General features: G+C 60.1%; 1 protein-coding gene across 9 annotated transcripts in view; it reads left to right on the top strand.

Moving 5' to 3' along the window:
• Positions 1-21,039, top strand: part of RBFOX3 (RNA binding fox-1 homolog 3) — a 133,774-nt gene that overhangs the window by 30,656 nt on the left and 82,079 nt on the right. For 6 of the 9 annotated variants that reach the window (XM_053960206.1, XM_053960208.1, XM_053960209.1 and 3 more), the window contains exon 1: positions 260-420. The exons of 2 other annotated variants lie outside the window; for them this stretch is intronic. The gene's annotated coding sequence lies outside the window, so the exon portion shown is untranslated. Of the gene's footprint in view, positions 1-259; positions 421-547; positions 1,033-21,039 lie in introns of those variants that run through there. One more of the 9 variants, XM_053960203.1, reaches the window with a different exon arrangement.

Below are 21,039 nucleotides of genomic sequence, written 5' to 3'. Positions count from 1 at the left end.
CATTTTTGGGGGAAAAACAGACAAAACCCGGCTCTTTTCCTGGCGCAGCGGCGGGAGCCTGTGGGGAGCGGCCGCCGGGCACGGTGCTGGGGGGGGGGGGGGGGCAGAGGGTCCCGAACCCCCATCCCGCTCGGGTCTCCCCGCAGAGGGAGGGAGGGAGGGAGGGAGGGGACCCCGGGCGGGGGGCGGCAGCCGCGGGGCGGGGCCGGGGGCGGGCGGGCGCGCGCGCTCGGTGGCTCCGGTGGCGCGGGCGCAGCCGCGTGCGAGGCGGCCCGGTGAGCGCAGCCCGGAGAGCCCGAGCCAGCCCGGAGAGCCCGACCCGCCGCCGGGCTGCCCCGGTCGCCGCTGCTCGGGAGATGCCGCTCGGCGGGCGGGGACCCGCGGCCGCCCTGCGCCGCCGCGGCGGGGACGTCTGAGCGCGTGAGTTACCGGGGGCGGCGGCACCGGGGGAGGGGGGCCGGGGGGGGGGGGCGGCGGGCGGGGGCGGCGAAGTTCCGCCGGGGCGGCTCTGGGGAGGGATGTCCACCGAGAGCCGCACCGGGAGCCGCGGCGGCAGCCCCGGGGCGGCGCTGCCGGAGCGCATCCCGGGGGAAGGCTGGCGGCTCCCGGCGGAGCGGGGGAGGCCCGGGTGGCAGCGTCCACCCCGGCACCAGGCGGTCCCCGCTGCGCTCCGGGATCCGGTTCTGTGCCGGGGCCCGTGAGGGTTCGTGGCTTAAGCCGGCCCGCTCAAGGGGGCAACGCGCGATGTGCGAGGGGCCCCATTAAGTTTGTGTTAAGGATTCGTAATGCCCCTTAATTAGGGACAGCTGCTAGCAATAACCTGGCGCTAGTTGTCATCATAGCCTCCAGGTGAAGGTAATTTGTAGGAAAAAGTTGGGTGAGGTGGAGTCTGGATAAAGAAGGAGAGAAAGAGGCTCCTGGGTCAGTTGTGGGGCAGAGTCAGGCAAGTGAGGCAGCTTTCCCTGGGCTTTTCTTCTCCTGAATTCCTCTCTGTCTCCAGGAATTTCGTTGCAAGACGGGCTCCCTGTGCAGGTATGTGCAGGGCTCGTGCGCCGGGAGGGGCGGGTGCGTGGTGAAGGCCCTTCGGGGGTCACCTGGGCTATGAAGGACCTTTTGGGGGTCACCTGGGCTATGCGTGTGGTGTGTGTGACCGCCCGGTGCCGTTCTCCGGCCCTTTCCCTGGTCCCTGGAGGTGTGCGTGCCAGGAGCTGCTCGGTGCTGGCAGCGTCACCTCCGAAGGCGTCGGGGCACGCCTGGAACGAGCGGCCGCGGTGTGGGGCAGGTCCTGCACGGGCAGTGCGAGCCCGGAGCTGGGGGCCCCGTTCGGGGGGTGCAGCCTGGCAAGGCGTTGGCAGCGCTCGTGTGTGCAGGCGGAGGGATGGGGGGAGCAGGGATTTCTCAGCTTCTCACTCCAGTGAGCGTGACATTAACAATCCCAGCTATTTTCGGCTGCTTTTGGTGAAGGTTTGGCACTCGCTCACTGCCTCCAGAGATGCCTGGCACTGGGGCAGGGCAGCTCTGGCTGCTGTGTTGTGTCCTGGGGGGCACAGCCCAGGGTGGGCATAGATCACCATTGGTGAGTGTCCTGTTCATTTTCCCTTCTAATGTGCCCATTATTCTCTGGGATGTCCAGGGCTTGTGGTTCGGGTCTCAGTGTTTTGGGGGGTGCATCCTGCTGCCCGGTGCTGTTTGCAATCTGGTCATACCCCGAGCTGGACGCCTGGCTGTGCTGGGTACAGTGCAGAGATGAAGGCACTCTGCTTCCCAAACAGCTTCCTGTTTTCAGGCTAAAATGGTTGAGGCTCGATAAAGCCTCACAAAGCAAGAAATTAGGGCTGTTTTTTCTGAATAACAGATGGAGAAAGAGCCTGGAGTTGATAATTTTCAGGGTGGGCTGATTGCAGTGGCTGGGGCTGGCAGGGCTGCCTGGACCTGGCTGTTGGTCGTAGCTCATTCCTGGCTCTGGGGAGAGGTGCTGAGGCTCCGTTTGTCGTTTCACAGAAAATACTGAAGAATTTTATTTCCCCCCAGCTTCTCTGGAGTGATCTGTGTGATTGTTTGGCACCGCAGAGAGCCCTGGCACAGGGCACACAGCCGCAGCAGCATGTGAACCTCTGCCGGTTGCTTTTGGGGATGGAGGGGCTGGGAAGCCCCAGCCTGGCAGTGGCAGCTCTTGCTCCTCCCTGACAGTCTGGGCACCGTGTGGGGACAAGCATTGCAGGACCGAGGTGCTGAAGGAGCTGTCACTGACAGGCACCTCTCTGGGAGCCCGCTTGGTGCGAGGCTGGAGTCTCTTGTGGGCACCCTGTGCTCGGTGGTGGTGCCTCTCCTGTCCTTTCCTGCTGCTCCTGGGCAGCCTGGGAGGTTTTAGGATGTTGTAGGATAGTGACCCTTGCTCTCTGTGGTGCTCCCTTTGGAAAACTGCCTCTTGCAGCCTTCCTTGGCCGGTGGTGCACACTCCCTACGCTCCACGCTCACGCAGCCCCTCTGTGACAAGGGCTGGGGATTTTCCCTTTCCCACTTTCACTGTTTCTCCATCTCCTGTCACTAGAACACGTCGTTCTGAAGTACCAGGATGACATCCCAGGCACTGGGATGGCTGGGCAGCCTGTGCTGGTGGCAGAGCCTGTCCCTCCACGCAGCTGCTGCTGCTTTGCCACCCTGCCCAGCAGGATTCCTCATTGCCCCCTGGGATGGGACAGTTGAGTTCTTTTGCCACCGTGGCTGATGGGAATCTCCCCAGCTGGAGAGGGGGAGTGCATTAGTGGGGCTTGAGCCAGCTGTGTTCAGGCACTGGGGGGTGAGGGTGCCCTCTCCAGCAGCCTGGGCCAAGTTCCTCCTTTGGTGCATAAAGGTTTTCAGCTGTGCATTTCTTGAATTAGTTTGTCGGCACAGCTCTCAGCTGCTCAGCTGACGGTGGATAAATCCCCCTGAAGGTTATTGAGATAATAAAAGGCATGAGGGAAGTTCTGTAATTTATTTGAGTTCTCTTTTAATTTACAGCCTTACGGGGTGAGAGCTCAGTGGCTAATGAGTCCTTATGGCAGATCTGCTCCTTTCCAAGGGCTGTGGCAGAGAAAGAGGAGCTGGGGGGGGAGGTTTGAGCCAGGGCAAGGTGGAGGGGGTTGTGCTGGAGGTGCTGCAGTCGTGGAGCTGCGGCTGTGCGGTGCCTGGAGCTCCTTGGGCATCACCACGGAGCTGCTGCCAGTCGAGAGCTCTTCCACGGGGATGCTCCATCCCTGGCTGGGCTGGGATGCTCGGTGCTGCTGACAGCAGCTTCTCCTTCCTCCCTCCTCTGGCTGTAAGGCAGCGGCTGCTGTTGGTTCTGTTCCAGTGCTTTCTGCTGGAATTGTTTGAGGTATTTTGGGATGCGTGTTCCTGCAAATTAATTGACAGGCTGGGATACCAGATGAGGAAGCGAATTCTGTCATTTTGTTAGTTACTGAGGTTGCAGTTGTTTTGAACCTCTGATAAACCAGTCTGAAGGCAGCTCTCCCCTTCGCTCCGCTCGCACGCAGGTGCTCCAGGCATCCTTGTCTCTTCCTGACGAGACAGGATTGAATTTCTAACGGGTAAAAACACGGACAGGAGCACAGGATCCCTTTTCCTGTTCCATTATCCATTGTGGATGAGTCCCCCCCTCCTGGCACCCTTGTCACCTGGGAGGTTCAGGGGCTGAGAGGACAGATCCTGAGTGGGAGGCAGGGGATCCAGAGGATTTCCTTGATGGGAAAAGCTGCTTTCCCACTGAGTTTTGCTGTTGGTTTTCCCAAAGGTGGAAGGAAGTGCACGCTCCTATGGGCCCTGCCAGATTGCCTGCATTTCCCCTTTAGGGTGCTTTTCTACCTGGGGGGGAAAAAAAAGTTTAAAAAGGCTCTTCTGGAATCTGGGCTGGTGCTGCTGTGGGAGGTGTGAGATGCTGGGAATGAGGATGAGGATGGGGGTTTCCAAGCCCCAGCAGGTTCCCTCCTCTCCTGCCTGGGCTGCTGTTCTCCTCTGGCACTCAGCGCTGCCCAGGCAGGAGTTGGGGGTAAAATGGGATTTACATAAGCAAGAGGACCTGGACCAGTGGATTTTGAATGGAACCCACTGCTGCTCCCTCTGGCAGTCTGATGGATTTGGGGGTTCCTGAAGGTGGGAATCTGGGCAGTGGCCTGGGAGCTGTAATCTGCCAAAGTTACCGGAGGGATCTGTGAGTGTGTCTGGAGAAATGGCGATTGAAGCTGAGGAAGTCACCACAGCTGGAATTTATGGAAGTGATAAAACAGCTTTTGACAACAGGCTCAGCTCCAGGCAGCTCCTCTGCAGCAAGAGAGAATATTTTCCTCCTGTTGGATCAATAAACAATTAATTCTAAAGCAGGAGCTGGAGCAAAAGGGAGAGTTTTCCAGGCTTCTAAACTCTTAATCAAGCTCTGGGTGAAACACAGATGTGAGAATGTGAGACCTGCTGATAAAATCTTGACCTTGATAAGGGGTTCCTCAGTTCCTGGGCCACGGATGATACTTCCTTAGCTGAATAAATCCTCTTGTAAATATAGAACTTGTTCCCCAATATTTATGCTTCCAACATGTTTAATGTAGCTTTGCTTAATAATCTGCTTCAAAACGCTGACTTCCCCCCCCACATTTTAATTGGATTCTAATTTCCATTCAGAATCAGCTTAAATTAAATGAGTTTAAAAATATAGTAAATAATACTTATAATTCACTTACTCTTACCATAAGCTGTGAAAATAAAGACTCAAATAACCCTTTAAAGCTGCTCATGGTGCAGCCCTCTCCTTAGCAGAGAGCCCGGCTGAGTGTGGTGGTTCAGGGATTTGTGCCCAGCCGGGCTCAGGGAGCCCTCGGTGCCGGGTTCTTTGGGGCTCAGGCTGTGTGGGGGCTGGGGGTGATGGCACTGCTGCCCCGTGCCTGTGGGTTTGGGAGGTCCCCGATCACTGCTGACAAACCCTTGGCTCTGGCAGGTCCTCCAGCAGCCTTTGACTGATGGAAGTGGGGTTTTAATGGAACTCCCCCAAGCAGTGCTGGGGCCCAGCCACTGATGGGTGTGTGTGCTCCAGCACGGTCTGTCTGGGTGGGCTGGCAGGGTCTGTTCACCCTCCAGGGCTTACTGGCCTTGTCCAAGAGTCTGTTTTGCAGGAAAAGGGGTTTAGGGGGCTCTCAGAATGTGTGCTTTGGCTCGTGGGCAGTGGTGGCAGCTCTGTGCTGTGGGGATGGGAGCTGCTGGGGGTGGACACCGGTTTGGCTGCTTTCTGGCCCTGGGATGGTGATCCTTGAGGTCAGGGTGTCACTGCCCTGGTGCCTCTCTGGCAGGCTCAGGCTGCAGGGCTCCGTGGGCAGGGTTTAGCATGCAGGGGTGGTGGGTGATGCTGGAGGAATCCCCTGTGCTGAGGGGGCTGTGGGCAGCCCTGCTGCAGCCCCCCCAGATCCAGGATACAGCCCCAGGCGGGTGCAGGGGATGCTGCTGTGGGCAGTGCTGTGCTGGCAGGCAGTGTGCTGACATGGCAGGATGTGGCAGCAGCAGTGGTGGGGCTCTCCCTGTGTCCCCTCCACAAGAACAGGGCTTGGGGTGCAGCCACCAGAGCCCCACGAGCAGGTGGGGGCTGCCTGGGAAGGCTCTCAGCAGCAGATCCATCTGGGAAGGTGCTTCATGAACTATGCAAATCCCAGCGTGGAGAGAGGCCGAAATTGTTCTGTGCATAGCCAGTTTTTTTTTTTTTTTTTTTTTTTTAAATAAAGCTCTCTCCAGTATATTGCAGGAGTAATTAGGAATCCTGAGCTGGCTGGATCTCGATCTTTATAGCAACACAGCTGATAAAGCATGATTCAGGGACCTCGTTAGCTTTTTTTAAAGAAGTTTTTATTTAACTTCCGTGAAGTTGCCATGGTTACCCCTGTGCATGGCTTCCCTGCCTCTCCTGCCTTGAGTGCAGCTGCCAGTGTTGAGAATTCAACATCTACATTTGGAGCAGCCGTGGCCTTCCCCCACCGCCGTCCTGGGCTTTGGAGCCTTGTCCCTTTGCCCACCCTGGAGAAGGCTCCTGTTTGAGCTGTGTGATGTGGTAAAGCTCAGGCTGGGCTGTCCAAGGGCTTTTTTTCCTGGAGCAGGTGGGGAAGGAGGCTGCTCTGTTGGTGTCACTGGTGACATGACATGTGCACCAGCACAGCCTGGATGCTCCCGCTGTGTGACACAAAGCTGCCGTGGGGCACGGGAGGCACTGGGGCTGCTGGGAGGGTGATGGGAGGCACTGGGAGCGGGGCCAGTGCCCTGAGTCCCATCTCACTGTGGTTTGGCTGACAGGGCCTCGCTGTCCAGGAGCCAGTGGAGACAGGGGGTTTAATGAGTCCCAAATGAGCTGCCCCCAATCCAGCGCTGGGAGGTGACAGACGTGGGCACAGGGGAGCCCAGGTGGGGTGTGAGATCAGCCCGTTTCTGTGAGGATGGCCGTGATGTAAGATCCTGGCAGAGGTGGTTTGTGATGATGTGCCTTGAGCCAGGCAAGCCCCAGGGGCTGGGGAACAGGGAGGCAGCAGCTGCCCCTCCGCTCAGTGCTGGGGGATGCTGGAGCCTCCAGAAGGGACAGTGGACACTTGAGCAGGTGTTGGATGGCAAGGTGAAGCTGTGCTGCATCCTGCCAGTGCGGGGCTGTGATCTCTGCCCGCAGGGGCACCGGGGCTGGCGGTGCCTGGTGCTGCTGCTGTGCCCACGGCCGGCCAGGTAAGGGGGAGCTTGTGCTGGGCTGGCGGTGGTGCCCATCTGTCCGGGCAGGGCTGGACTCTGTCCTCATTCTGTCAAAGTTTTGTCAAGCTTCCCCCCTGCTCCTCTTGGCGTTTTCAGCAGTGGAGGGTGGGAGGGTGCGTGGGAAGTGAAGCCGCACCAGAAATAATCCTGCGCGTCCGGGGTGCGAGCGGCGCTGCGGGGAGGCTCTGCCCCCCCTGCCCGCCGGCTCCTCCCTGGGGTCAGAAAGTCCCCAGGCTGAGGGGAGCAGCTTTTATTTGTTTGTCTCCCCGTCTTCCTCCGCCTCCCTTCCTTTATTTCTCTTTTCCCTTCTCCATTTTCCTTCCCGATGAAAGATTTTCTCGCAGTGTCAAGGCAATGTGACCTGGTTCTGTAATAAAGAGGAGGCTTATTAGAATTAAAGCTCAACAGTGTTAAAAAAGCAATCTTTGCAAGATTGAGGCCATGAGGGAATTGTAAATTCTCAGCAAAGACCTCATTTAAAGACTGGGATGGAAACACATGCGCATGCATGCACCGTGGCCTGGCACTGAGGGCACATCTGGTTCAAGAAGAATTTTGGGGAGGATGAGGGATTGGAGCAGCACTTGGGTCCTCACGGCTTTGCTCGGGATCCTCCTGCTGGCTGGGCACGTTGGTGGCTGTGCTGGCTCCGTGAATATCGCTTGAGTTTGGATTTGTTTTCCTTGTTCTCTGGGGATACCCCCCCCGTAGCCCCCCCTCTCCTGCATCCCCGCTCAGCCCCTCCTGGCGCAGCCGCCCACCTGCCGCGGGGTGGGAGCGATGGCAGCCGGTGAGTCAGGCTGCCCGGGCTCCCCCGGCTCGGCGCAGCCCTCTTCCAGCTGCTCACCACAGACATTTCCCTCGGGGTGAGGCGGGTGCCGGGTCGGTGCCGGAGCCGGGATGGGTGTCCCTCCCTGGGGCGAGCTGTGCCGGCTCTGTGGACGCCCTGCCCTGTCGCTGGCTGTGGGTGCTGCGTGCCGAGGGTGCCCCTGCATGTACAGGTGAGGGCTCACAGGGGCTCCTGGTGCCCCCCAGGGCAGATGGTGCCATGGCTTTTGCTCATCCTGCCCAGGGCACTTCTCCCTCCCGCCCGTCTCGATGGATGGGATCTCCCGTGGGTGTGCAGGGAGCAGCCGAGTGCGGTGCTGGGGAGAAAGAAGGGCTGCAGTGGGCAGCAGGTGAAGAGACCCCACTCCCCTCCTTTCCTCCCTCTCTCATTCTCCTGCTTTTTTCTCTGCGGCCGCATCCCCACGGCTGCAGGGAGCCGAGTGTGGAGCGACGGAGCTGTCGAAGGCCCGGAGCCCCCGCTGCGGGAGCGGCAGCGGCCCCCGCCGGTCCCCGCGGTGGTCTGTTGTCATGATTTGCTGTTAGCTGTGTAATTAGAGAGCCGGCTCTCCTGGCGGGGCTCCGAGCGCGGCGCACACCTGCGGTGCAGCAGGATGAGGAGATGGCAAAGGCAGGGCAGACACGCGTGTCCAGGAGCTCCCGGGCTGCGGGAGCCCTCGCTGCCCAGCGGGGGCTCCTGCTCGGGGATGCCCAAGGTCGGCGGAGGCTCTTGGTGAAGTGGATCCTTAGAGCCGGGTGCTCCAGGGACACGGCTGCCATCCCCAGGGGTTCGTGTCTTGGGCCTGTGGCTGAGGCTCCCCCGCTGCCTGCCCTGCTGCTGGGGCACCTGCAGAGCCAGCTGTGCCAGAGGGACGAACACACGTGTGCCAGGATCCTGCCCACGGATGGGACAGCAAAGGGCGTTTCTCCCCAGGTCCCCCTCAGGTGTGGGGACACACAGGGCAGCTCCCTGGGTGGCTGTGCTGTGCTGCTGGCGTGGATGGCGCCGGTTCAGCTGCCGCCTTTGTTGTCAGTCCTGCTGCAGGATATTTATAGCGAGCCGGAGCTGTGCCCAGCTCCGCGCTGCTCCTCGGCACCTCCGCACCTCGCAGAGGGGTCCCTTACAGGGCTCCCTTCCTGAGGGCTTTGGAGCTGATCCCTGCCCTGCTGCCTGTGGCCTGGAGGAGCAAGGCTGGCACTGCCACCTCTCCCTAACGTGCTGTTAATGTAACGTCTTGTCCAGGAGCCTTTCCTGCAGGATAAATGGCCTTTCCATCCGGAGCCTGCGTGAATTACGCTGACGTTTTGCTCCCGAGTAGATGTGTGTAGGGGAGCTGGGTATTGGATTGGTGAGAGGCAAGAGAAGCAATCTCTGGGAGGCCATCAATTTGGATTAGGCTTTGTGGACTGGGATGGAGGGTAATCACCATCCTTCATTTCAGAGAGGTAAGAAACAAGTCAGCTTCTTTATGGATCATTATAGCTGCAGCAGGAATTGCTTCCACCTCGGCCATGGCACGGATCCCCCACTGGGCACAGGGGGTGGAGGAGGGTGTAAAGCCAAAGGAGGGAGCTGGCTGCGGCTTTGGAAGGATGAGCCAGACTCCAGCCTCGCTGGGTGCTGCTGCCACATTCCTTCGTGGATGAGCTGGCCCTGCTCGGGGTCCTTATCTCTGCCTGCTGCCGCAGCTGGAGTCAGGTGAGGTGAGCTGTGGGATTCAGTGAGGGAGCAAACGCTCCCCAGGGAACGGGTCTGGATCTGACTGGGGGTGGGATTGCATCCATTCCCCTTGCAGTGCCTCTGGCCTCAGCTGAGCTGCCACCAGCAGCGTTTGCCAGTGCAGACTCTGGGTGTGGACCTCGGCCTCGTCCCCTGGCACGGCAGGGTGACAGGGGCACCGGCCACTGCCCGGCTCCCTGGGCGCCGCATCCCCCCGTCCCAGCTGTGGCATGGGGAGTGTTGGCATCCGCAGTCTGGGCCCCGGGGAGGTGGTGGCTCGCTTGGTGCCGTGTCCCTCGTGCCAGCCTGCCGTGGCAGGAGTTGCAGCGCGTTCCCGGCCCGCTGACAGCAGTGCTCCCAGGCATCCTCCTCCCGCCGCCCGCGCACGCCCACGCGCAGCGGCGATGAAAGGCACAGCCCGTAAACAGGGGAGAGGAGGAGGGATGGCATGGGATGGAAAGGGGGCAGCGGCCGACGTGGGGGAGCTGAAGCAGCCGAGCTGCTGGGGTCGGTGCTGTGTCACCGGCTGGGGTGGGAGCTGCTCGGGGCCAGCGGGGAGGAGAGATCTGCTTTGGCCTCGCAGAGCCGAGGCCTCCCCTCCCTCCCTTTTGTTTGTACTTTTCTTTTCTTTTTTTTTTTTTTTTAATATCTGAGTGCTTCATTTTCCAGAAGCTGTCATTTTACATAAACCTCTCAGCGAGGTACATCCATTCCCACTGCCAAAATCTCCATATCAAACACTTGTAACACACCGCTGAACTGACAGCCCTGCCTGTACGCGCTCCGTGCCTTTACAGAGGGATGCTGCGTCGGGGAAGGATATAAATACTCGCCTTGCAACGACACGCAGCTCCTTCTGCCCTGCTCTCTTGCTGCCCAGCTCAGATGTATCTGGAGCCTCAGCACAGGCACCCACAGGCCCCTGGTGGCACCACAGCACCCTCAGCACTGGGCTGGGTGGCAGGATGCCCGGGGGCAGCTGCGGGGCTGGGGCGTTGTGTGTGCTGAGCTGTGGGTTTGGGGGTAGCAGCCGCCCGGCAGTGACTCCTGCAGTGATTCCTGCAGCCCCTGTGCGTGGGAAGCCTTGGCTGGTGCAGTCCCGGGGCTGGGTGCTGGCTGAGGTGGGGTTCCTGTGCCCAGGATCTCCCTCCTGTCAGGCTGAGGTGATGCAGCAGGAGCGGGGCTGCTTGGCCTGAAACTCTCTCTGTGCCTCAAATCCTGTTTCAATGGGAGTAGGGACAGAGCGTGTTAAACAATCCAACCGCTTCCTTTTCAAGTGAAATTATTTTCTTCTGGATGAAGTTCAAATCCATCCCCAAATCCCTGTTCCTTTGCAAAGGAGAAGGAAGGAAATGCAAAACGTGCTCCCCACCCCCCAAGTCTCTCAGTCTTGCGGCTGATGAGCAGAACCATTCCTGCTCGTCCTGGGATTCCCTCCCTCCTCGTATGAGGACGTCGCTGCTGTCGGCGATGGCGCCGTAGCCGTGTTGTGTCACGCTGGCTGCGAGCCTCAGCTGCTCCCCAGGACAGACCTGGCTATCTGGGCAGGCAGTGCAGTGCTGGAGCAGGTCCCAGGGGAGCACTGACAGCTCCTGTGGTCCCTTACCCCCCTGGGGCCACCACGGTCCGTGGGCACCTGGCCCTGCTGGGGTGCACTGGTGATGTGGCTGTCACTGGCAGGGCTGTACCTGTCACCTGTAATGCTGTGCTTGGTGGTTTCTGCTGCTCTTCCAGGTGGGGATCTCGAGGTGGGAAAGATGAGACTTTTTTTTATGTAATAGCATTACAAATGGTTTTTAATTGAGTACTTTTGGCAAGTTTGATGATACTTTTTTTCAGCACCTCAGCTGGGAGAGTTTAGTCTGTGCTCAGCTCTTCTGCTTTCCACACCAGGGAAGCTCCAGGACTTGAGATGTTTCCATGCTCAGGAATCCTCTGAGATCTCTGGCCCCAGCTAAGGCAGTGGTGGCATGTGTGTGGGGGAGTGCGTTATCCGTGTCCCCAAAGCCCCTGTTCCCCCAGCTCTGCTGCTGGGGGGTGGTGATGCTCTAGGTCAGGTCTCTGGAGACCCCAGCCCGGCTGGAGCTGCCAGCAGAGGGTTTGGTTTGCTGTGCTCCAGCTGGGAAGGTGCCTGGGGGCTGTGACGCAGTTGTGTTGCCCCAGCTGTGCGTGGGGAGGGCACAGTTGCAGCCAGATGTGTCACGGTGCCTAGGCCGAGGGGTGGCTGGGTGGGTGAGCTGCCTCTGCTCTGCCTTGTGCTGCGGCTCCTTCCAGCCAGGATGAATCAGCCTTTCCCCAGGACCTGGGAGCAGTCTGCCACTGTGGCCTGGGGTCCCCGGGGAGTCACAGCCCTCCCTGGGCAGGGAGCCATGAGGTGAGGGCAGGGGCAGTGCCAGCTGTGATGGCATCTGCTGCTCTTGCTGGCAGAAGGCACAGACCTCGATGTCTGTGTCCCCAAACTGCTCTTAGCACAAAGAAGGGCACCATGCTGGTGATGCTCCTGGCACCCAAGTGCAGCTGGCAGCTGCTGGGGGCTGTGCCATCCCTGAGGGGCTGCTGCTCCCTCGGGGGACCCTCTCTAGGCTTGGGCAGTCCCCGAGGGCTGGGATTCCCTTTTCCCAGGATGGAGGGAGCCGTCCTGGCTGGGCCCTGGCGCGTGGCTCAGCCCAGAGTGCCGTGGTTGCCCTGAGGGGAGGTGCAGGTCCCTCCCGGTGCTGGAGCCAGCCCCTGGCCCTGCTCCTGGGTCCCTGCCTGCTCTCCTGCTGCCAGCAGCAGCTGCTGCTGCAGAGCCCAGCCGGGAGCAGCCCCCGGTGCCAGCTGCCTTCGGGCCACCTTCCCTCTTCCCTGCTCAGGCAGGAGGCTTTTCCCTTCCTCCCACCTGTGAGTGCTCCTGAGGGGTGCTGGCAAGGGAGGGCAGCAGGGCTCAGGAAGGGGGGTTTGGGGGCAGCTGGGCAGGGGCTCAGTTGGGCTGTGAGCGATGGAGGGAAGTTGGGCTCTGCTGGCAAAGTTTCTGCCCGTTCATCACGGGCGAAGGGATGTTTTGGTGCGTGCTGATTAACTGCCTCCTCCCGATGTGCCATGGTGAGATAAAATATGAACAACTGCATTCTTTGACTTAAAATTTAATTAAAACTATATATCAAAAACGTGAGACCCCAGGCTTAATAAAACCTGATAAAATTATACTAATACACTTCAATTTCAATCCAAGGCTTCCTGATGGAAGAGCGTGAGAGGCTGAGCCTGTAACTAGATTAGAAACACCTCCTATGCAATATTTATGGTGCTGTCCTGCTTGAGATGCATGGCCGCCGAGGAAGGCTCTGACACAGTGATGAAGAGGAGTTGTCAGCCTGGCTTATGCGTAAATAGGAGAGAGGGCGAGATCGTACGGGCTGTTCCTGGTGGGGGAGAGTGACTTGGGCAGAGGATGAGCTCATGGAGGGAGGAAAAAAGGGAAGAAGGAGGGATGCTGCTCCCCCCCGTGCTGCTGTACCCTAGGGATGATCCCTGTGGCACCAGTGGCCCAGCGGCCGTGGGCTGGGGTGAATTGAGGGGTGGCCTCTGCCTGCGGGGCTCCTGGCAGCTGCCAGTGGCTGTGGCCACTTCACCTTTGCAGGTGATCTATTGAGTGAGGATTAGCAGCTCAGAGCCACTGCCCTTCAGCTGGGGAATGGCTGCTTGTTCTGTGCAGGCGTGTGGCTGTGCCAGCAGCAGTGGTGGCCACCAAGCTGCTGGGGGCACCCCGTGGTGAGGTGCCTCTGCTCCAGGCAGAAATCAGCGGGAGCACTCCGTTCCCCGCCTGGTCCTCTCGGGCCGGTTCCCTCTGGCGCAGCTCAGAGCATCATTGCTGTTGGAGCCTTTCCACGCTGTCCCATATCCCCAGAATTCCACTTTTGGCTGGAAATGCCCCGGGTGTGTGTCTGCAGAGGCGTTGGTGACTGCGGGGTGTCACCCCGTGCTCTTCAGAGGGCTCTGGGGTCACCAGCGGGGCTCGGTGTGGCACGGGCGGCCGCGGTGGCAGCTCGGCTCGGGCGGGCTGTTAATGTGCACCATCAATCCTGCTGAGACAGGGGAGGTCAGAGCAGGGAGGCAGGAGCAGTAAAGCACTGCGGGCAGAGCGGCTCCGTCCTTAGGGGAGCGCCCAGGGCTCCTTCCTGAGCACAGGGAAATGGGTGCTGATGTTCCAGGGCCGGGTGCCCGTGGGAGCACAGCAGGGTTTGGGGGCCGGGGGCTGTGCTGCTCGGTCTGTGGTGGTGCAGCCACGGGGGCAGGGGCCTTTCTGCCACCTTGCATGCCTTGGGTCCTGCCTGAACCCCTCCTAGACTGGTTCCATCTCCAGCGTGCAGCCTGGGCTTGGACAAGATGCTGAGCATGGGGTGCCAGAGTCTTCTCTTGGGGCTGGGGGTGCTGAGGCCTGGCACTGCCCCAGTGCTCTGTGCCCATCTCCTTCAGCTGCCCCCCCATTCCCCCCTCTGCTCTCCCTTCCAGGTGAGCGGGCACGCGTCCCCCTGGAGCGCTGACGTGTGCTGGTGCTGCTCCAAGGCTGTGGCAGCAGTTCCATCAGCAGTGGCCTGGCATGACCCCGGGAGCTGGAGGAAGGGGGTGAGGTGGGCACTCAGCTGGCAGGGAGCCCCTCCCTGGGCAGGAGGGGACCCGACAGGGAGCAGTATCAGCCCTGCCAGCCACAAGCTCCCTGCCCCCTTGCCCCTTCTCCAAATCCCTGGGGAACTGGAAGTGAGGGCAGAGCAGAAGGGGAAGGGATGGGGTTTGTGTGCTGGTGCCCATCCATGCCACCTCCCCACATCCTCCTTGGCCAGGCTGTGCCCGGGTTCATCCCTCACGCTGCCCCTCTCCCAGCCCCGCGGGGCCGGCGCTGCTCCCGGCTCTGTGGAGCTGTATTTTCAGAGACTGTGGGGGATGTCGTGTGTGTAAAATTAGCGCTGCCTTGTTAGTGCTTCTCAGGCTAATTCGGAGTGAAATGCTTTAGCAGCGGTGGGCTGATTCTATCAGGAGAACAAGAACTAATTAAATTCACTCTGACCATCAAGCAGTAAATTATTTATACCCAGACAGATGCAATCTAATCTGTGGTCCAGCCCCACTGAACCTGCAGCCTCCTTGCTTCGGGGTGAGGAGCAGATCAGGCAACAGAGGGGGAGCTGGGAAGGGCAGAGCAAGGGCTGCCTGAGAAGCTAACTTTTTTTTCCCCTCTGGTGCCAGTGCTGCAGTGGGACCCCTCCACTGGCACTGCAGTCCCTGAGCCTGCCTGGGGAGCTCTGGAGCATGGGGACCTTCGAGGCTGGGAGCTGGAAAGAGATGGAGTGTCCTTCAGCAGCTGCCCATGCTGCTCCATCCTGGGGGGCTGGCACAGACCCACACTGCCGGCTGGGGAGGTTTGCCAGTGTCAGCAGGGACATGTGGGAGTCCTCCTCCTCCCAGGAGGAAGGCCAGGCACAGTCAGAGGCCCTCACCTGTGGTTTTGCACCACCGTGCTGTGGTCCCTGTGCTGCTGTGTGACCTCCATCACCCCCCTCCCTGTGCCTCCCCAGGCCCAGTGCCCACAGCCAGCTCAGCTGGGGCAGGTAAGAGCCGTTATCATCTCTGCAGGGGTTTGTTTTTTGGTGATCTGACCCCGTGCCTGATTAGATCATTCCTGTCACACCGTGGAACCGCAGCTTTCTCTGCCTGTGAGCTGCAGTTCACTCTAATTGTGATTGAGATCCTTTTTCTCTCCAAACCAAAGGGAAGAGTGAAAAATCATTTGCTGATCCTCTGGGGGTTGTAAAGGATTCTGGCAGCCTGGGAAACAGCTCTGCTCGGGGCTGGGAAAATGGTGTGGTGAAAATGATCTGGTTGTTATGTATGTTAGAGGGGCAGAAAGAAGGAATTCCAGAGCAGCCAGAACAGAGCACCGCAGAGATGCGATTGGGAACGGAGATTTCCATTCTGTCCTCGGGCAGCCATGGTGTTGGGAGGGCTGGTGTGACTGGGAAGAGCTTGGCTCAGTTGAGGGCAAGAGCCTCTGGAAGCAGGTTAGGGTCACTGGTGGGTGCCCCTGGGGCCGGGCAGGGCGGGCAGTGCTGGGCTCGGGTGTTCTGCAGCTGCAGCTCCCAGCAGGCAGGAGCACCTCTGGTGGGATGCCCGGGAGCTGCCCCACAGAGAGGGGGATGGATCCTTGCTGCGGGCTTTGGGCTCTTGCTGCGTTTCGCGAGGTGTTTAAGGATAAATCGGCTGTAACCAGTCTGTGCCCGTGCGGGCTGAGCTCCTCCGGGCTGGAGCAGGGCCGGTGCTGCCCCGTGATTCCTCCCGGGAGGAGGCAGCGCAGGCAGGCTGCTGGGCTGGTGCCGCGTTTGCACGGAGCTCGCAGGCTCTCGGAACCAATCCTTTGCACAACGCGTTTGTTTTCCGTGAGGCTGGAGGTGCAGGCTCGGCCGCCAGACGCGGCAGCAGCGCAGCGGAGCCCGCAGCGCGCTCGGCTCAGCTCCGCTCCAGCTGTGCCGCGCTTTGGGGACGGCTGAGCCCAGCCCCTGTTTGCATTTGCAGCGGTGATTAATCTCTGTAGCAGGGGAGGGAACTCCTGTTACGAATCAGGCTCGTAACTCCCGGCACACGCGTTTCCAAAGCCCCGCTGAACTATTAATCCACCCGGCTCCCTGGGGCAGGGAGGATGGAGGGGGAAATGTCACCTTGTGGCAGGAGAGCTGTGATAGGCAGCCAAGCCAGCAGCTCTGTCTTGGAGATGGCTCCTGGTCTCCAGATCCCACCGATGGACCATGTGGCCTCACGATTGATTTAAAAAGGAGAGGAAAAAAAAAAAGGCAACTGCTTCACTCTGGCTTTGCTGCTGATGCTGAGGGGACAGATTTGCCTGCTGGCAGCTCTGCCATTAACTGGATGAGCTATTCAAGTGTGGGTTATGGATTTGGGATCAGCCTGACTGTGCTGGAGAAGGCACGCGGTGCTCAGCCCAGATGGATGCGTGGCCCAGGACGGGGCCTGGGGAGAGCTGACATGCTCTTTTCAGGAGCAGCAGAAGGTGGGATGGAGGAGCCTTCCCTGGGAGCAGATAACCTTAGGAGGCTGAAGAAGCTCTTCCAAGCTCTGGCCAGGTCCCTCCTGGCTGCATGAGAGACGTTCACGGGTGGGGGGAACACGTGCTGCAGCCCCCAGCAGCAGAGGGGCTGCGAGTGGAGCAAGGGAAGGGAGATGGGAGCTGGGTAACAGGAGGTTCCTTCCACTGGCAGGCAGGGGGGGAGGAATTGGGAATATCCCAGCAGTGCTGGGAGAGGAGCCATGCTTTCAGAGTCTGGGAACGACTTCCAGGCTGCAAATATTCCTTTCCAGCCCCAAAGCTGCCACAAGAATCTTCCCTGCTCCTGCAGGCAGCTGGCACTCATGGCCCTGGCATCCCTGGGCTGCTGTGGCAGTGCGAGAGTGAGCTGGACCCACTGGCTGCCAGCGAGGAGAGGGACTGGGATTTTGGTTTTGGCTCATGAGCACCACTTGGACACTGAGCACCAGAAGGAGAAGCACTCAGGAGTTGCTCCCAACTGCTTCATTTGGGGGGGATATGAGTGCTCACAGCCTGGGATGCTCCCACAGTCCCAGCACTGCCATCTCCTCCCTCCTGGGTGGCTCTGACCTGGTGGTGCCCGTGCAGTGCAGGAAACACAAGCATTTTGGTATTTTTTATTTTTATTTTCCATTTTTGCCACAGTTCCGCAGCCCCTCTGTCGCACTCCTTGTTAAGCTGTTAAATCACTCCATTTATTTAGCACGAGCATTGCTGAGAGCTCATTTTTATCTTGGTGAAAACCAGACTTGCTCATGGGCACATAATGAAATTGTATAAATATACCCTTAGCTGGGAATCTAATTTATTTTTCCTGTTCATTATGGGGTAGAAGGCCATTATGAGATGTAGAACTTTTTTTTTCCCCAGTGCTGGAATTGAAGGGCTGGTGCGGGCACTTTTTATGCTGATGATTTTGCCCTGATTCAATTTGAAGCTGGTTAGAGTTCAGATCCTGAAGCATAATTGACAGAGACCAGTGTGGGTTGCCCTGCTGATGTCCTGGCTGGGGCTCTGTGGCCGGGTGGACCCCGCAGCCGGGCGCCACGTGCCCGAGATGGGCACGGGATGGAGATTGCCTGGAGCTGGGATCGGATCGTGGGGAGCAGGGGTGGCCCAGCCCCAGGGCAGCAGGAACAGAGCCCGTCCCTTTGTCCATCAGCAGGATTGATTTTGGGCGGTATTGATACTGCTATAAAGTCCTGTTTATGGAGCTGTAATTAAGCGGGGCCATTTAGTCGGCAGTGTTAAGTGCTGAGCAGATTTATGGCACGGCTCAGCCTTCGGCAGGGTTATATTTCAGCACGAAGCACACCAGGTTTTTATGTGTTCTGCGATTGTGTTCGTGTGACAGTGATTAGTATAATGGGGGCTTCCGGGGTCGTGTTGCCAAGCTGAGGAAACAGCAATTACGGGCGGCCGCAGTATCAACTTAATTGCATCCATTTGCAAGCGGCTCGGGCCGGGTGCGTGGGAGCAGCTGGCGGGGCGAGCCCTGGCACTCCTCAGCCACTGCCCCTGGGTTCGGGGTCCCTGCTGCTGGGGCAGTGGCCTGGGCGAGCCGGGGGGGACTGTGCTTCCCCAGGGGCTGGAGGTGCCTCAGTGGCATCGCCCGGGGCTGTGGGATCTCCCTGTGTTTCAGCCTCGGTCCCCTGGCCATTTGCCGCGGGCGAGCAGCGGTGTGGCCACGCAGCCCCAGCACCCTGGGTGCTCCCGTGGCTTGTCCCCTGTCTGGGAGATGGGCAGGCCGAGCTCTGCAGCAGAGGGGAGCAGGGGACAAAGCGATCCAAGGGCGAAAGGGCCAGCAGTGGATTTGCAGCGGTGCAATTAGAGCTCACCTTGATGTGCACTTGGCAGCCTTTCCTTTGAACTCTCTCCCCTGACGGCTTTCCTGAGATCTGGAGGTTTACCAGCTCAGCCCCTCGCCACCCTGATAAGGCGCAGGGAGGTTCTGCAGAGCAGTTATAGATACCCAGGGAAGGCTGGGAGCGGGTTCTCCTGAGCGTCGGGAGCTCCTGTGCCCTCCCTCGGGCAGGCCCTGTCCTTCAGCAGGACTTGGGGATGCTGGGGCTGGCACAGGCAGGGCCTGTGGGTGCCAGGGCTGGCCAGCACCCTGTGCAATTGTGCCACAAGCACCCTGCAGCAGCTGGGGAGAGGCAGCTCCGTGGGAGCTGGGCAGGGTGCGGATGTGTGTCCTGCTGCAGGACACACTCCCTGAGCTGCTGACCTGGAGGCAGTGGAGCATCACATGGAGCTCGTGGATGCACTGCCACAAGTGCATCAAGGAGCACAAGGTCTCTTTCCCAGGTGGAACCAGGGCTGAGAGGGCATCTTCCTTGCTCTTGCCCTTGCTATGTGCACTCTCAGTTCGCTGCAGGAATTAGATGGGCTTTTGCCGACTAAGAGGTGTTAAACGGCTCTAAATACTCTTCACACTGCAATATCTCCACCACAGCATTTAATCGAGTGCCACAGAAATGCCTATAAATAAACGTAATGCGCCTGTGCCAGCTCCCTCCCACGGCACCTCGGAGCTCGCAGGAAAGTCGGCAAGTGCCTTGTGCCTGGGCTGCAGCTCTGCCCTCCCCTCCCGTTCCTGCCCTCCTGTCCCCTCTCTGCCCCTGCCCTTCATTCCCCGTTCCTCCCCTTTTCCCCCATCTGAGCGTGAGGGGGCCCAGCCTGGGGATGTGGAACCACTGCCCATCCCGCTGGCACGCAGCTGCAGGGGTGAGATGGGAGGTCTGGAAGTGGCAGCCCAGTCCTGGGCCGTGGGGACAGGACTGGGAAGCTCCTTGCAGTTGTCCCCCCGTTGTCCCTGGGGGCCCAGCGGGTGCTCAGGCTGGCACTGTGCCCGTGGGCACCCTGGCATCAGCCAGCACGGCCAGGAGCAGGTATAGAGAGTGAGCAGGGGGAAGGGCACGGGGCGTTTCAAGGCTGTTTGTGCTGCTCTTGCATCTGTGTGTCAGTCCAGACTCCTTTGTGACTGGGGATCTGCATGCACCAAACCAGGTGGGTTTCCCACCGGGCTGCCTTAAATCTCCAGCACCTCGGCCCTTGAGTCCAAGCAGGCAAAATGTGGGGGGGGGGTTTTAGCTGCTGCAAAAGGCCCTTCATCTGCTGCTGTGGGGCTGCTGCTGCACGGCAGCGCCTCCTGGGAAACGCTGCGAAATTCCTTCCACATTCCCTTTCCCGAGCCTTTATTACAGAAAATAAACACTTAAGGAAAGGGAGGAGTGGGCAGCGGGCACTCCTTGGCAGTTCTGGTGCTCCTTGGCTGTGCCAGGTGCTCCTTGGTGTCCCTGTGGCCGCAGGGCAGGGGACAGAGCTGGCTGCCTGTGCAGGGCTGTCCCTTTTGGCACTCCCTGACAGGGCTGCTCTGTGTCCCCAGGGGGGCACTGGGGGGGCTGTGGGGTGCCTGGGGGCACCCCTGTGCCGGCACCCTCTCTCCGAGGGAGCCCTGGGGCCTCGCTGAGGATCCTCAGCCAAACAGGATCCCTAAATAGGCTCCTCAGCCTGTCAGTTGACTGCCTCTTCAGCGCTGATGAGCCACTCTGGTGTTACTATTTAAAATCCTAATTGCTTTAATCAGCTCGCCTTTAGCCACCGCAGCCAGCGAGCGAGTCCAGGGGCTGAGAGCGCTCCCGCTCCCTCCGGCACAGCTGCGGCCGGGCACAGCACGAGCACCAGCGTCCCTGCGGGCACCCAGCACCAGCCCTGCAGGTGCCCGGTGTCCCTGTGGGCACCCAGCGTCCCTGTGGCTCTGCGCTGGCACATGCTGGTGGCACAGCTGGTAGGACAGCAGTGGGACGCTGGCGGGGCGACTGCAGAGCTGAGCACGAGTCCCCTGGGCAGGGGGAGGACAAGAACTTAAATGGATGAGGAGAAGAGGAGCTGCTGTTACCATGGGCTGACAGATGCCAGCGCTTTAATGAGCTGGGAATTCCCATGTCCTCTCCCTTTATCGCCGTGAATCCTTTTCCAGGGTAAAAGCAGCTTCCTCCCTGGGTTTCAGGGCCCACCAGCCCACTCCCGCCTCCCTCCAAGCACAGCCTCGGGGTGTTCCTCCATCCCGAGCAGGTGCAGGGCGCGGGGCAGGGCTCTCCCGGGGCTGCACTCGCAGCCATCCTCGCTGGGATGGTGGGAGATGCCGGATTAAAATAGCGCGGCGCTTCCCTGGCGAGGGAGCCTTGCGGCAAAGGCACCCACGCGGCTGCGCCGGGGAGGAGGAGGAGGAGGAGGAGGAGGATGCTGATCGGCGCCTGACACCGGCTGGGGCAGGGGCAGGAGATGCAAAGACCCAAATCTGTGGGTGCAGCGCTGCCGCTGAGGAACCCTCCTGCCCCTCCCGGTTCCCCTCACAGGTGTGTGGCACAAGGGCATCCCCAGGGCTGGTTCCCTTCCTCAGAGGAGGCTGGGCCGGGCCGGAGGGAGCTGGCAGAGGAGGGGCAGCGCTGCCGGGTGCTGAGCGCTGGCAGGGCCCCGCAGCCCGGCAGGAAATGAGCGGGAGCTGCCCGCGGTGGCCGCCGGTGCCGAGCTCCCCTCCGGGCTCTGGAGGGCTCTGGGCTCCTGCACTCCTGCCCAGCCTGGCAGCGGGGAAGGCATTGCCAGGGGCCGGTGCTGGCACCCCGGGTGTGGCTGCCAGCCTTCTGTTGTGCTGTAACTTGGCTTCTCC

This window comes from Vidua chalybeata, chromosome 19 (assembly GCF_026979565.1).
Source record: "Vidua chalybeata isolate OUT-0048 chromosome 19, bVidCha1 merged haplotype, whole genome shotgun sequence".
Taxonomy (NCBI): Eukaryota; Metazoa; Chordata; class Aves; order Passeriformes; family Viduidae; genus Vidua; species Vidua chalybeata.
The sequence above is the reverse complement of the archived record's forward strand: the minus strand, read 5'-3'. Positions and strand labels throughout refer to the sequence as shown.